The sequence below is a fragment of the Oncorhynchus mykiss genome, chromosome 12 (genome assembly GCF_013265735.2).
Source record: "Oncorhynchus mykiss isolate Arlee chromosome 12, USDA_OmykA_1.1, whole genome shotgun sequence".
NCBI lineage: Eukaryota > Metazoa > Chordata > Actinopteri > Salmoniformes > Salmonidae > Oncorhynchus > Oncorhynchus mykiss.
In genome coordinates, this window is record NC_048576.1 from 63943558 (window position 1) to 63959096 (window position 15539).

A 15539-nucleotide genomic window follows, 5' to 3' on the forward strand; every position below is an offset into this window, starting at 1 on the left:
GCTAACAACTAAGTCTTCAATAAAACTCCCAAGGCGTGACTTTTCTTGAATGAATATATTGAAAACGTTTATGTTGTGAAACTGCAAAATACAGAAAAGAATATACTTTAGTATTCAATTCACACCGACATACTGTAGCTGTACATTATACATTTGAAGTTGCATAAATACAAAGCACGTGCTAAGGTACCATGCATCTGGCATGATGCCAAACCATATAGCTAATTGTTACTCATATGGTAATTGGCTCCTTTCATTACTCTAATAATGTACAACCATTTATGTAGAATAACAAAGCATATTACACTAGAAACAGTAACAAAACTACAGTATTGTATATTTTACAATTCGTTTGCATGACGCACGAGCAAAGTAATACAGCTAACGACATACATTAAAGGCATTGCAATTTGTGAGTAAATGCAACCAACCAACATTGATATGTAAGCAATTCTATCAATAATAAGATTATCCTCATTAGCTAAATGCTTGAATCGAACTTACAAACAAATATTTTCCAAGGCTGAAGCGTGACAAGAAATAACTACATTGAAAGACCTGCACCGTAGCGTTGTTTGTAGCTGCTTCTATGCGTGCAGAACAAATTCTCTACTTCCTGTTTGCGTAGTCTTTCTAAGTACCAGAAACATCCACTAGGGGGTAAATAACACCATTGAACACAATGAAAATCCAATTTAACCATTGTAATAAAATAATCTGTTACCTTCTAACAGGATGGCAGCACAAGGCTACCTAAATTCTATCAGCATATCGATTGCGGTACACAGGCGAGTGACATGCTCGACCATTGATACTCTAACTTCGGCGATGCATACAAGGCCCACCATCCTTTTGGCCAATCCGACCATGACTCCATCTTGTTGCTCCCCTCTTATAGGCAGAAACTAAAACAGGAAGCACCCATGCTTAGGTCTATCCAACGCTGGTCTGACCAATCGGACTCCACGCTTCAAGATTGCTTCGATCACGTGGACTGGGATATGTTCCGGGTAGCCTCAGAGAATAACATTGACATATACGCTGACTCTGTGAGCGAGTTTATAAGGAAGTGTATAGGAGATGTTGTACCCAATGTGACTATTAAAACCTTCCCTAACCAGAAACCGTGGATTGATGGCAGCATTCGCGCAAAACTGAAAGCATTAATCATGGCAAGGCGAATATATAGAAAAAATTTGAGGCTTAAAAAATTGGGCTTGTCACCGAAAACCCTCACAAACTTTTACAGGTGCACAATTGAGAGCATCCTGTTAGGCTGTATCACCACCTGGTACGGCAACTGCACCGCCCACAACCACAGGGCTCTCCAGAGGGTGGTGCGGCCTGCACAATGCATCACCAGAGGCGAACTATCTGATCCTTAGACAGCCACCACTAGCACAGAGAGGCGGCTGCCTACCTACAGACTTGACATCATTGGCCACTTGTGTTGGCCACAAATGGAACACTAGTCACTTTAATAATGCAACTTTAATGTTTACACACCTCACATTACTCACCTCATATATAAATACTGTATACTGTATCCTTCACTATCTATTATTTACTATCTATTGCATCTTAGCTGCTCTGTCACTGCTCATCCATATATTTTATACAAATTTATTCTTATCCCATTCCTTACTAGATTGTGTGTATTAGGTTTTTGTTGTGGAATTGTATTGAGTTTCAGTTTATTTTTAAAGGGACAGTGCACATTAATCAACGTTTCAGTAAAAGTGACGGTTTTAGCCAGCCGTCTTATTTTCAACCACAGTCCCTAGGCAGGTTATTAAAAACAATTACAATAACAATACAGACAATCATTGAGCAGTGAGCACACATAGAGCAACATAGGACAAGCAAGACGTAGCATGCAGACAGAGCAACATAGCACAAAATGCAACAAGACAAAATCCATAAAAGCAACAAAGTGTTTCCACACCTCACAAGCTACAGACAATATGGAAAGTGGCAATACACAACTAGGGATTATGTTCACAAATCTGATTGGCCTTCAGCCATGTCTTCATGTTTTTTTGTGAAAGTGTGATCGGTGGTGCAGTTATGTGTCTGATGGCAATGTAGTCCAAACATGGGAAGCTTTAACAGAGGAAGCAGATTGACTAAAGGTGCTTTTCCTTAAAAACCTCTTGAAGCTAAGGGGCACTATTTTTATGTTTGGAAAAATAACGTTCCCAAAGTAAACAGCCTATTTCTCAGGACCAGATGCTAGAATATGCATATAATTGACAGTTTAGGATAGAAAACACTCTAAAGTTTCCAAAACTGTAAAAATATTGTCTGTGAGTATAACAGAACTGATATTCGTGACCAAGTTACCTGATGCTAGGTGTACTTATTATTTTGTTATGCTATCGATAAACTTACACAAACACTTGTATTGCTTTCGCTGTAAAGCATAATTTCAAAAGCTAAGATGACATGGTGATTAACAAAAGGCTAAGCTGTGTTTCGCTATATTTCACTTGTGATTTCATGAATATTAATATTTTCTAGTAATATTATTTGACTGTTGCACTATGCTATTCAGCGTTGCTGATTACAAATCTACCTGATCTGGGATGGGGGGTTCTAAGAGGGGAACTACAGAATTACCTCTCATGGCAGACCTTGTGGATCTGCTGACATATGTTTGGGTTTTCTGTTTAATAAGAGTACTGAGTGGAGGGTATTACCTGTTAGATACTGCTGCAATGTCAGATCTAGAAGCATAAGCATTTCTCTCCACTCGCAATAACATCTGCAAACCATAGGCATGTGACCAATACGATTTGATTTGATCAGACAAACTCTGACCCAGGAGTAAAATCAACTCATAACATTTTATCTCAGCGGGTAATAACAACAGTTTGAGGTACAGCAAAGGAAAGATAGTGATGAGGCTCATTGACATTGTTGCAAATTATGGGGAATAACCAATTGCGATGAGGCATTGCCATCTGTGAACTCTATATGTAACACGCAACCATGGTGAATGTGACTGTAGCCTATATCAAATGTTGCAATGGTAAAACGTTGCATATAATTTTCACCCAGCACGATCACTTTGCCTACCACAGTTTTTCACAATTCCTGACATTTAATCCTAGTAACAATTCCCTGTTTTAGGTCAATTAGGATCACCACTTTATTTTAAGAATGTGAAATGTCAGAATAATAGTAGAGAGAATGAACGATTTATTTCAGCTTTTATTTCTTTAACTAACATTACCAGTGGGTCAGAAGTTTACATACACTCAATTAGTATTTGGTAGCATTGTCTTTAGATTGCTTAACTTGGGTCAAACGTTTTGGATATTCTTCCACAAGCTTCCCAAAATAAGTTGGGTGAAAGTTGGCCCATTCCTCCGGACAGAGCTGGTGTAACTGAATCAGGTTAGTAGGCCTCCTTGCTCGCACACACTTTTTCAGTTCTGCCCACAAATTTTCTATAGGATTGAGGTCAGGGCTTTGTGATGGCCACTCCAATACCTTGACTTTGGTGTCCTTAAGCCATTTTGCCACAACTTTGGAAGTGTGCTTGGGGTCATTGTTCATTTTGAAGACCCATTTGCGACCAAGCTTTAAATTCCTGACTGATGTCTTGAGATGTTGCTTCAATATATCCACGTAATTTTCATGCCTCATGAAGCCATCTATTTTGTGAAGTGCACCAGTCGCTCCTGCAGCAAAGCACCCCCACAACATGATGCTACCACCCCCGTGCTTCATAGTTGGGATGGTGTTCTTCGGCTAGCAAGATCCCCACCCTTGTTCCTCCAAACATAACGATGGTCATTATGGCCAAACAGTTATATTTTTGTTTCACCAGTCCAGAGGATATTTCTCCAAAAATTACAATCTTTGTCCCCATGTGCAGTTGCAAACCGTAGTCTGGCTTTCTTATGGCGGTTTTTGAGCAGTGGCTGCTTCCTTGCTGAGCGGCCTTTCAGGTTATGTCGATGTAGGACTTGTTTTACTCTGGATATAGATACTTTTGTACCTGTTTCCTCAAACATCTTCACACTGTCCTTTGCATTTGTTCTGGCATTGATTAGCACTTTTCACACCAAAGTACGTTAATCTCAGAACGCTTCTCCTTCCTGAGTGGTATGACATCTGGGTGGTCCTGTGGTGTTTATACTTGCGCACTATTGTTTGTACAGATGAACGTGGTACCTTCAGGTGTTTGGAAATTGCTCCCAAGGATGAACCAGACTTGTGGAGGTCTACATTTCTTTTCTGATGTCTTGGCTGATTTCTTTTGATTTTCCCATGATGTCAATCAAAGAGGCACTGAGTTTGAAGGTAGGTCTTGAAATACATCCACAGGTACACCTCCAATTGACTCAAATGATGTCAATTAGCCTATCAGAAGCTTCTAAAGCCACATCATTTTCTGGAATTTTCCAAGCTGTTTAAAGGCACAGTCAACTTAGTGTATGTAAACTTCTGGCCCACTGGAATTGTGATACAGTGAATTATAAGTGAAATAATCTGTCTGTAATCAATTGTTGGAGAACTTATTGTGTCATGCACAAAGTAGATGTCCTAACCGACTTGCCAAAACTATAGTTTGTTAACAAGAAATTTGTGGAGTGGTTGAAAAAATGAGTTTTAATGACTCAACCACATGTTTCTTCTGCTCCGGTGCATATTTTACTATCATAACAATAATAAATCAGTCTGTGAACCAAGCAAGCTGATAAATCGTTCATTTTACATCTTGCCTGCATCTTGTCTAGTTTACTGTAGGCTATCTGAAATTAGATGTATGCCGATCAGGGGCTGTAGGCTACCTGCATCTATCTAACCAAACTATGGCAAAGTTCAATTACAATACAATCCCAGATTTTTGTCAGTAGGCCTAGCGTATTCCTATTGAAATGACAAGTCAATCTCGAAAATTGGCCATTTATAACGGTTTGTAGTCTTAAAATCTGGCACATAATAAAATCACAATTGCCAGAAATTTGCCTAACATTCGTTAAAAAATGTTGTCCAAGTATTTATTTTACAGAGACTTCGAGATCCTCTGTCCAACTTTCATCGCTCAAACAAACTCCTGTCGGATGTATCTATAGTTGTGCACATGTCATAAGTTTTTATTTACAATCACATCAGTTAAATCGACATTAATTGATGGAAAATGATCTGGGGTGTTTAATGAGGAATAATTATCATTTAAATTCCTTTGTTTATCAAGTTAGCTTTCAAGAATGATTGTTTTGATGGAAAACCGTAGTTTGCTTCTTCTGTCGTTACAAGTTATGTTGATATTCTTTCTTTATTCGCTAGAAAACGTTATGGGGAAAGGGTTTATTGGCTAAATGAGGCAACTCCTCGCTTACAGGCCTTGTGGTCCAGTGTTGAGTGGTATTTGGCCTAGACATTTCAGCGAGACCTGTCAACCCTTTCGCCAATGGCTACAACGGCTAAATTACTTCCGAACAAAGGAGGGTCCACGGGGCCACGGGGCATATAGAATGAGTAAAAAAAATCTATAGCCTCTCCCCTTGTGGCTCATATGAAATCACATGAACACTTTCACTTTCCAAACATCACTTGAAGCGTACTTCAGTGCTTGCGGAATATCTATTTTATCTTCGAAAATAACTTTAATAAGAACTTGTTGGCCTACAGTTGAAAATGTTTTAATTACGTCCTCTACGTCCTTCTTCCAAATGCGCGTCTATTGGTATGTGCATTCGTCTGAATGAATCAATCCGCCCGGGGCCTGTATTGAAATGTAAATAGTCTTCATAATGTCAATCATACTTTCATTTATCAGTGTATATATACCCAATATGAACCGGATCGTTCATTATTAAACTATTAATAATATTCAGTGACCTGGTAAATATTGGATTTTGTTTCGACAAAGAAAACTGTATTGAATTGTTGCAGTTGCGTCTGCGCCAATGGAGCCGTTGGATTTTTTGACCGATGAGGAGTTACTGCGGTTTTTCCGCTGTAGTAGGACAGAGATGTCGTGCATGGAGCAACCACACACATTCCTTAACCAGCACATTCCTTAACCGATTTAGTCCAATCCAGACCCCCTCCCCAATTAAAAAGGGGACAAAACGGACAAAAAAACAAACATCTAAAAGACGTCGGCGTGGGTCCGTGGTTGATAGGATTTAACTTGCTTAAACTGTGAGTGGGCGGGTGTGTGTATAGGAACTTAGCAGTCCAGTCTACTGCACTCACCTTGTACATTTCTTCCGGAATGAGGTGGTGGTTAAGGAGGAGCAGCCCAGCACATCCACCCAGTCCAACCCCAGTCAGAAGAGGAAAGTCCAGAGTCCGACCAACTGTGAGTCCCAGGATTCATGCTGCCTTCTGGGAAAGAGGAGAACTTGAGTCAGAAAGTCTAAAGTCCCTCTGTAACCTTTTTGGGGGGTGAAATATGTTTATTTTTAATTTCAAGTCACATCTTAATGTTTGTCCGGAATGTGTCCCTGTCATGGGAATTTTACAATTCCTATATGTGTTCATTAAGGGCAGAGAAAGCTTGTTGGACACTAAGATATCTTTGTTGTAGAGCGTTTAACACAAAATCCAGGGAGGGGCCAGTTGAGTATAAAACTGTATCATCTGCATATAAATGGATGAGTGAGCTTCCTACGGCCTGAGCTATGTTGTTGATGTAAATTGAGAAGAGCGTGGGACCTAGGATCGAGCCTTGGAAACATCCTTGGTGACAGGCAATGGCAGAGATAGCAGATGTTCTGACTTTATACACTGCACTCTTTGAGGTCGTTAGCAAACCAGGCTAAAGACCCCTCAGAGACACCAATACTCCTTAGCCGGTCTACAAGAATGGAATGGTCTACCATATCAAAAGCTTTGGCCAAGTCAATAAAAATAGCAGCACAACATTCCTTTGAATAAGGGCAATGGTTGCAGTGACACATCCATAACCTGAGCGGAAACCAGATTGCATACCAGAGAGAATACTACAGACATCAAGAAAGCCAGTCAGTTGATTATTGACAAGTTTATCCAACATTTTTGAAAAACAGGGCAAAAATAGAAATAGTTGGGTTCAGCTTGATCTCCCCTTTTAAATAAAGGACTAACCGTGGCTGCCTTCCAAGCAATGGGAACCTCCCGAGAGAGGAGAGACAGGATAAAAAGGTCAGAGATAGGCTTGGCGATGATAGGGGCAGCAACCTTAAAGAAGAAAGGGTCTAAACCATCTGATATGTTTTTTTGGGTCAAGTTTAAGAAGCTGCTTTAGCACCTCGGACTCAGTGACCACCTGCAGGGAGAAACTTTGTAGCGGGGCAAGGGAAAAAGAGAGAGATCGGGGCTAGTCGCATTAGAAGGGGTGGGAGATGAGGAAATGTTGGACGGGCAAGGAGGTATGGCTGAGTCAAATAGGAATCCTGACTTAATCAAGTAGTGATTAAAGAGTTCAGCCATGTGCTTCTTGTCAGTAACAACTAAATCATCAACTTTAAGGGACATGGGCAGCTGTGAGGAGGGTTTATTCTCCAGGTCTTTAACCTGTCTAGGACTGGGGTTTCGCTAGCGGGGCGCCAAATACAAATCAACAGAAATCTCATAAATCTAATTTCTCAAACATACAAGTATTAGGCACCATTTTAAAGATAAAAGTATCCTTAATCCAGCGACAGTGTCTCATTTGAAAAATGCTTTACAGCGAAAGCTCCACAAACAATTATGTTAGGTCACCACCAACTCACAGAAAAACCCAGCCATTTTTCCAGCCAAAGAGAGGAGTCACAAAAAGCACAAATAGAGATCAAATTAATCACTGACCTTTGATGATCTTCATCAGATGACACTCATAGGACTTCATGTTACACAATACATGTATGTTTTGTTCGGTAAAGTTCATATTTATATCCCAAAATCTTATTTTACATTGGCGTGTTATGTTCAGTAGTTCCAAAACATGCAGTGATATTGCAGAGAGCCACATGAATTCACAGAAATACTCATTATAAATGTTGATGAAAATTCAAGTGTTATGCATGGAACTTTAGATACACTTCTCCTTAATGCAACCGCTGTGTCAGATTTCAAAACAACTTTACGGAAAAAGCATAATCTGAGAAAGGCGCTCAGAGCCCAAACCAGCCAAAATAAATATCTGCCATGTTGCGCAGTCAACATTAGTCATAAATAACATTATAAATATTCACTTACCTTTGATGATCTTCATCAGAATGCACTCACAGGAATCACAGTTCCACAATAAATGTTTGTTTTGTTTGATAATGTCCATCATTTATGTCCAAATAGCTTATTTTGCTAGGGTGTTTGGTAAACAAATCCAAAAGCTCGTTCAGGTCCAGTTGGACGAAAAGTTCAAAAAGTTAAATTACAAGTCGAAGAAACTTGTCAAACTAAGTATAGAATCAATCTTTAGGATTGGCACGCTATTCATCCAAAAGTGAACATGCTGCCCCCTATCCCAAAGAAGTTAACCGTTTTCCAGAACTTCTTGGGGTTAGACCCACAGAGTGAGAACTGCTCCTTAAAGTAACTAACTTTGGCTTTCCGGATAGCCTGTGTGCACTTATTTCTCATTTGCCTGAACGAGAGCCAGTCAGCCTGAGTATGCATGTGCTGTGCCTTTCACCAAAAGCAAGCATGTTCGACACAGGGGATCAAGCTGATTCTATACCAATTTACAGAGGCCAGGTCATGAAGGAAGGCTTGCTCATTAAAGTTTTTAGCAAGAGTCTATGACAAATCAGGACAGGTTGTTTCAATGAGCAGCCATTACGAACACAGGCTGTAAAACAGTGGTCACTAAGGTCATTACAGAAAACACCAGACTGGTACCTATCAGGACTATTTGTGAGGATAACATCGAGGAGAGTAGCATTTCCTGGGTGTTTGGAGTCATACCTTGTAGGATTGGTAATAATCTGAGAAAGATTTAGGGAGTCCCATTGCTTTAGGACTTGGTCAGGTGGTTTAAGCATGCCCCAGTTTTGGACACCTAGCAGGACAAATTCAGACTTAGTGTAAGGGGCCAGGAGAGAGTTTAGGGCAGGTAGGGTACAAGCCGGTGCTGATGGAGGATGATAACACCCCGCAACAGTCATCAAATAGCTATTTTAAAGTGTAATGCTTAAAACCAGCAAATCAGAGGGCGGAGCTAGCATGTTGGAGTGAACGGCTGTGCGTGAGAGGCTCCTGCAACTTTTTTGCGAAATAATCTAATTTAACCTACTTTATGGCACTTTTTACAACAAACGTTTCTTTCTAATACAAGATTGTAACTTTTTATATGAAAATGCCGAGTAATAAGCGACCAAAGGACAATAAATCCACAGCGGAGGCCTACTCCCCACTAAACAACGAGACAGACATGGCGGGAGGCACATGCAACAACGTGACACTTACAGAATTTACCCGGGCTTTGGGGGAGCTACGTGTTGCTATAGCTGAGGATCTTAAGGCCACTATTGCTGAACTGGACACCAAAATCGAGAGCATCATTTGAACGGTCGCTTCGCATGGCCAGAGTATTGTGGACCTTGAGAAAGCTTCTGAATTCAACGCTGGTAGGATCGACGAGTTAGAGAAGCTATGCACGTCATTGCAGGATACTGTGCAGAGGCTTTCCGTGAAAGTGGTGGACCTGGAGGGCCGATCCAGACGTAATAACCTTCGCGTTGTTGGTCTGGCAGAGGAGGTAGAGGCGGGCTCTCGCCCCACCGACTTCTTCGCCAAGCTATTGAAGGATGCAATGGGATCGGATGTTTTGGATTCGGATCCCCAGCTGGACCGCGCACATCGCTCCCTTGTCCCAGTGCCTGGACCGGGCAAACGTCCTCGCCCAGTAATCATCTGTTGTCACAGTTTCAAGACCAAGGATCTTATCCTGCGTGAAGCTCGAATGAGGGGCAACCTGTCACATAAAGGGCATCCATTCCGTGTCTATGAGGATTATGCGCCCGATGTGGCAAAGCATCGCGCCGACTACAGAGATGTCATGACCAAACTCTACAAACTCCATCTTCGCCCAGCCATACTCTTCCCTGCAAGACTAAGAATTACCCCGCCTTCCGGTGAGAAGATTTGGCTCTCCTCGGTTTTGGACGCAGAGAAGTTTATCCGGGGATATACACCAATCCCCCGTACAGGTTAGAGTGCCTTGTTATTGCGTGTTAGGGTCTGCTCATGGACTCGAATCCATACTATACCATATTGGGTGAAAACGTATTAAACGGGCTCAACAAGGGCTACCGAACATGTAAGACGCTGAGCAGACCAATGGATGGCGGTCAGAGCTCTCAATTAACGTTACATTCACTTTCATCCCGGCTGTGCTCAGAGCGATGCATATTTTTTACTTCCAGGTTTGATCACTGACACCTTCGGACGGATATACTTATATTCCCCCACTTTTGTTTTGTTTCGTTATTTATTTTACAATCCTTACATTATTCTTACTACCATACCATTTATTTATTGCTTGCAGGGGACTGGGGGTGATGGTTGGGAGGGGGCAGACACCTGGTTAGCAGGTTGATGTTTTGTGCCGTTCTGCCTTTGTCTGGCCGTGGGCCTCTCTCCCGACTAGAGTCCCACCAGCCCTCTGTAGTGCTTATGTCTGTGTAGGTGTGCGTACATATAATTACTATTTGTACATTATTACTATTTTCTCTTAGCATTTTAGTATTATGTCTGTGTATATTTTAAATCAGTGTAGATTGTTATTCTGGGGTATGAATGTTTGTATGTGTATATGTGCATATGGATGTATATACATATTCTTTAAATATATATTTTTATATATGATTTTTTTATGTGGGTATGTATACATACATGTATGTATATGTGTGTGTGTATATATATGTATATACACGTATGTGTATGTGTTTATGTATGTGTGTATATGTATGTGTATATATGTGTGTATGTATGTGTGTGTATGTATGTGTGTATGTATATGTGTATATATGTGTGTATGTATGTATGTATATATGTATATGTATATATATATATATATATATATATATATATATATATATATATATATGTATATGTGTATGTGTGTGTGTATGTATGTGTGTATATATATAATGTATATATTTTTATTTAAACATGTTTTTTTTATGGGGGGACGTTTAATTTAACAAATCCTTGTTCTGATCTCCTGACCCACAGTATGTAAAGGTACGGCTGACTATGTCGGTTGCGGATGGTTTATGCTTAGCAATATAATCTTGAGGCTATATCTTGCTTATCTCTGGGATTGACCCAGGATGACGCTTAAATGCGCAATATGTTTAAGTTGCAACTTATTCTGTTTAGTTTTATTAGATGTTAACTGAACACTTAACTCGCGGGAGCCTCCTCAGTTTATATGTTAGTAGAAGTTCTAGGATAGTGAGAGGTGAACGTATAGTTGGGATTTTATTTTTGTTTTACCTCTTGTTCGAGGTCGCGCCGTGCTTTTTTGGCATCGGCCAGACAATGTGTTTATTATTTTTATTTATCCTTTTTTTTCTCTCCTGTTTGTACATGCCTGTTAAATGTGGGTTGATTGGGGGGGGGGGGGGGGGGGGTAAGTGTTGGGGAAATTAGGGGAACAGGGTGGGAAGTAAAGGTGCTTGCAGGGGGGGAGGGGTGGGTTGGATACTGCTCGGGTGTAGGTGCTACATATGCTGATCGTGATGGTTTGGTGCGCTTTCTTACCTTTTTATCAAGTTACATGGTATGCAGGCCACCATAGGAACTACAAACGAGAGGAGGGCGGGGCTTACATTCACTTCCTGGAATGTCAAGGGTTTAAACGAACCAATTAAGAGGGGCAAGGTCCTAGCCCACTTGAAAGCACTCTCGTCTGATATTATATTTTTGCAAGAAACCCATCTGAAGAATAACTCTCATAGCAGACTTAAGTGTAGGTGGGTGGGGCAAGTGTATCACTCTAACTTCTCTGCCAAAACAAGAGGCACAGCAATTCTGGTACGGAAAGGAATTCCCTTTCTACATAAAACCACTATTGCGGATAAAGAGGGTCAGTATGTGATCGCAATAGGAGAAATCCACTCTACCTCAGTAACTCTACTAAATATCTATGGGCCAAACATTGACAACCCCTCTTTTTTCAAAAGAGTCCTTGCCCTGATTCCAGATATCTCCCATACTAACCTGGTCATTGGAGGGGACCTTAACTGTGTGCTAGACCAATATTTGGATAGATCCTCTACCCGGCGAACCCCTACCTCCTATTCAAGCGAATTCTTGAATACCTACATAAAAAATTCAAACTTATTTGATATATGGAGGATCGCTAACCCTACGGGTAGGGAATACTCCTTTTACTCTCATGTTCACAAGGTTTACACTCGAATTGACTACTTTTTGTTGGATGCTAGACTACTCCCCTATACCTGTAATGTGAGGTATCATGATATTATAATCTCGGACCACAGTCCACTCACCTTCTCCCTGAGATTGGGTGACATTGTACCAAACGAGAGGGTCTGGAGGTTGAATCCTCAGCTCCTCACAGAACCAACATTCTGTGAATATCTGAAAGACCAAATTACATTTTTCTTTGATACCAACGACAACACAGAGACCTCCCCAGCATTATTGTGGGAAACACTGAAGGCTTATCTGAGAGGCTGTATCATCTCCTTTCAGGCTGCCAGGAGTAGGCAAAACAGAGGAAAACTGGAAGAACTGGAGGGACAAATTCACTTACTGGATAGGGAGAATGCTAGCCACCCATCTATGGAGAAACATAAAAAAATTACCTCTTTAAAATTTGAATATAATCAGATTCTCTCAGCTAAAATTGCTAAATCTTTTCTCTATGCCAAGCAAAAATATTTTGAGTTTGGTGACAAACCACACAAATTACTCGCCAGACAACTTCGAAAAAATGTGAGTGACCGAATGATTCACAGGGTTAAATCTGCATCTGGGGAATTACTCTCTTCCCCCAAAGACATCAATGACAGATTCCGGCAGATTTATGAGACTCTATATACATCTAAAGCGGATCCTAACCCCTTAATTATGCAAACATTTTTGGAGGACTGTAATCTTCCTGCCCTGAACCAGGAAGATTCTAACTTCCTGAATAAGGAAATATCTCTTGATGAAATTTGAGAAACAATTAAATCTCTAAAGAGTGGCAAGACCCCGGGCCCAGATGGATACCCTGGTGAATTCTATAAAACATTCAGCAACATGGTCTCTCCCTATCTGCACAAAATGTTGGTTCAGGCCAATGAGGATGGAGCTCTCCCTTCTACTTTGGACGAAGCGTTCATTACAGTTATACATAAGAAGGGTAAAGATCCAGAAGAGGTAGGGTCATACAGACCAATATCTCTCCTTAATACAGACCAAAAGATTTTAGCAAAAACTCTGGCTAACAGGCTTAGCACTTTAATTGGCAAATTGGTCCATTCGGATCAGACCGGCTTTATCCCTAACAGAAACTCATTCTTCAATCTCAGGCTGTCATGTAGTGTCATGTTGTGTCTTGTTTCTGTCCTTTCCCTTCACCCTGTCTCCCTCTGCTGGTCGTTATTAGGTTACCTTTTCTCCCCCTCTTTCCCCCAGCTGTTCCTTGTCTCCTCCTAACTACCTCGTCACCCCTTTTCCCACCTGTTCCCTTTTTCCCTCTGATTAGTCCTCTATATCTCTCTCTGTTTTTGTTTCTGTCTTTGTCGGATTCTTGTTTGTGTTATTCATGCCTGAACCAGACTATCGTCATGTTTGCTGCAACCTTGTCCTGTCCTGTCGGAATCTGCCGGTCCATCTGAGCCTACGTTTGTTTTGTTATTAAAGAAGCTCTGTTTACGTTAATTCGCTTTTGGGTCCTCATTCACGCACCGTAACAGAAGAATCCGACCAAGAATGGACCCAGCGACTTCGGATCCTCTCCACTCAGCCGTCGAGATCCAGGGAGCGATGCTAGGCAGACACGAGCAGGAATTGTCTGCTGCTCGACATGCCGTTGAGACCCTGGCCACCCAAGTCTCCAACCTCACAGAACAGGTTCACCATCTCCGCCTCGATCCACCGGCCACTTCCAGGGCTTTCGAATCTCCGGAGCCCAGAATCAATAACCCGCCGTGTTACTCTGGGGAGCCCACTGAATGCCGCTCGTTCCTCACCCAGTGTGATATTGTGTTTTCTCTCCAGCCCAACACTTACTCCAGGAGCACTGCTCGTGTCGCCTACGTCATATCTCTCCTTACTGGACGGGCTCGTGAGTGGGGCACGGCAATCTGGGAGGCAAGGGCTGAGTGTACTAACCAGTATCAGGACTTTAAGGAGGAGATGATACGGGTTTTTGATCGATCTGTTTTTGGGGAGGAGGCTTCCAGGGTCCTGTCTTCCCTATGTCAAGGTAATCGATCCATAACAGACTACTCTATTGAGTTTCGCACTCTTGCTGCCTCCAGTGGCTGGAACGAGCCGGCTTTGCTCGCTCGTTTTCTGGAGGGTCTCCGCGCAGAGGTAAAGGATGAGATTCTCTCCCGGGAGGTTCCTTCCAGCGTGGATTCCTTGATTGAACTCGCTATTCGCATTGAGCGACGGGTTGATCTTCGTCACCGAGCTCGTGGAAAGGAGCTCGCGTTCTCCGTTGCCCCCCTCTCCGCATCACTACCATCTTCCTCTGCCGGCTCGGGTGCTGAGCCTATGCAGCTGGGAGGTATCCGCATCTCGACTAAGGAGAGGGAACGGAGAATCACCAACCGCCTCTGTCTCTATTGCGGTTCTGCTGGTCATTTTGTCACTTCATGTCCAGTAAAAGCCAGAGCTCATCAGTAAGCGGAGGGCTACTGGTGAGCGCTACTACTCCTGTCTCTCCTTCAAGATCCTGCACTACCTTGTCGGTCCATCTACGCTGGACCGGTTCGTCAGCTTCCTGCAGTGCCTTAATAGACTCTGGGGCGGAGGGCTGTTTTATGGACGAGACCTGGGCTCGGGAACATGACATTCCTCTCAGACAGTTAAGGGAGCCCACGGCCTTGTTCGCCTTGGATGGTAGTCCTCTCCCCAGGATTCAGCGTGAGACGCTACCTTTAACCCTCACTGTCTCTGGTAATCATAGCGAAACCATTTCTTTTTTAATTTTTCGTTCACCTTTTACACCTGTTGTTTTGGGCCATCCCTGGCTAGTTTGTCATAATCCTTCTATTAATTGGTCTAGTAATTCTATCCTCTCCTGGAACGTCTCTTGTCATGTGAAATGTTTAATGTCTGCTATCCCTCCTGTTTCCTCTGTCTTTTCTTCACAGGAGGAGCCTGGTGATTTGACAGGGGTGCCGGAGGAATATCACGATCTGCGCACGGTGTTCAGTCGGTCCAGGGCCACCTCTCTTCCTCCACACCGGTCGTATGATTGTAGTATTGATCTCCTTCCGGGAACCACTCCCCCCCGGGGTAGACTATACTCTCTGTCGGCTCCCGAACGTAAAGCTCTCGAAGATTATTTGTCTGTAGCGCTTGCCGCCGGTACCATAGTCCCCTCCTCCTCTCCCGCCGGAGCGGGGTTTTTTTTTGTTAAG